This window comes from Oncorhynchus nerka, linkage group LG6 (assembly GCF_034236695.1).
Source record: "Oncorhynchus nerka isolate Pitt River linkage group LG6, Oner_Uvic_2.0, whole genome shotgun sequence".
Taxonomy (NCBI): domain Eukaryota; kingdom Metazoa; phylum Chordata; class Actinopteri; order Salmoniformes; family Salmonidae; genus Oncorhynchus; species Oncorhynchus nerka.
Window position 1 is genome coordinate 15520061 of NC_088401.1, and position 2074 is coordinate 15522134.

Consider the following 2074-nt stretch of genomic DNA (forward strand, 5'->3'; position numbering starts at 1 on the left):
TGCTCAATAAGATTGAGATCCGGGCTCTTTGCTGGCCATGGCAGAAAACTAACATTCCTGTCTTGCAGAAATCACTAGAACAAGCAGTATGGCTGGTGGCATTGTCATGCTGGAGGGTCATGCCAGGATGAGCCTGCAGGAAGGGTACCACATGAGGAGGACAATGTATTCCTGTAACTATCGTTGAGATTACCTTCAATGACAACAAGCTCAGTCTGATGATGTGACACACCACCCCAGACCATGACGGACCCTCCACCTCCAAATCAATCCCACTCTGTGTGACGCTTATTCCTTTGACCACCACCTCTGGTGAGACAGAAAACTGCAACTGTCAGTGAAGAGCACTTTTGCCAGTCCTGTCTGGTCCAGCGACGGTGGTTGTGCCCATAGGCGACGTTGTTGCTGGTGTTGTCTGGTGAGGCCCTGCCTTACAACAGGCCTACAAGCCCTCAGTCCAGCCTCTCAACCTATTGTGGACAGTCTGAGCACTGATGCAGGGATTGTGCGTTCCTGGTGCAACTTGGGCCATTGTTGTTGCCATCCTGTACCTGTCCCGCAGGTGATGTTGGATGTACCGATCCTGTGCAGGTGTTGTTACACGTGGTCTGGCGCTGCGAGGACGATCAGCTGTCTGTCCTGCTTCTCTGTAGCGCAGTCTTAGGTGTCTCACAGTATGGACATTGCAATGTATTGCCCTGGCCACATCTGCAGTCCTCATGCCTCCTTGCTGCATGCCTAAGGCACGTTTACGCAGATGAGCAGGAACCCTGTGCATCTTTTTTTTTTCAGAGTCAGTAAAGGCCTCTTTAGTGTCATAATGTTTTCATAACTGTGACCTTAATTGCCTATGGTTTATGTTTCAGGTTCATTGAACAAGCATGGGAAACAAGTGTTTAAACCCTTTTACAATGAAGATCTGTGAAGTTAATTGGATCTTTTACGTATTATCTTTGAAAGACAGAGTCCTGATGAAGGGACGTTTCTTTTTTTGCTGAGTTCCTGTGTACACACAGCAGTGTTCTAGAATACTGCACCTTGGATTTCCTTTTTAAAATTCTCAGCACAGCTCAAGCACAGTCAGAGTGCATAAAGATGGTGTCCCAACGTAACCACAAACGCATCATTTGTAACGTTAAGCCTATTGCTTTCCAGTACTGTTTTTTTGTATTGGCATTAACCCGGGTGGCAGGTAACCTAGTGGTTAGAGTTTTGGACTAGTAATCAAAATGTTGCAAGATAAATCCCTGAGCTGACAAGGTAAAAAATCTGTCGTTCTGCCCACTGTTTCTAGGCTATCATTGTAAATAAGAATTTATTATTAACTGAATTGCCTAGTTAAAGAAAAGTAAAACAAAAATAAATAAATATCCCAAGATGGTGGGAATTTGCAAACACCAAAATGGCTAGCTAGCTTCAGCCAAACACCAACACAGCTAGCTAGCTAGTCAAACACCAACACAGCTAGCTAGCTAGTCAAACACCAACACAGCTAGCTAGCTAGCCAAACACCAACACAGCTAGCTAGCTAGCCAAACACCCACACAGCTAGCTAGCTGAGCCAAACACCCACACAGCTAGCTAGCTAGCCAAACACCCACACAGCTAGCTAGCCAGCCAACACCAACACAGCTAGCTAGCTAGCCAAACATAATTTTGAGTTAAGTATCAACACTCAGAAAGTAACCCCAATCCCTGTTCCAGTACCCCGCTTTGTATAGCTCATTAGTCGTTTGCAACCAGACAGTTTATTTGAAATTATGAAAGCATTACACCCTCTGATGTAGCAGTTACAAAATCAATAACTGTAATCCTAGATGCCTCTGTCTAGTCCTCTCCTACAGCACACGGGGATGTGGCTAACTTCTCTGTTAACCATGCTAATGAAATTTAAAGTCACTAAAACCCTCTAATAATTACTGGTACCCTAAGATAGAGAACAGTGAAAGAGACAAGAAAGAGAGAGAGAGAGAGAGAGAGTGCCATGAGAAAAAAGGGCAACCAGTGAAGAACAAACACCATTGTAAATACAACCCATATTTATGCTTATTTATTTTATCTTGTGTCCTTTAAC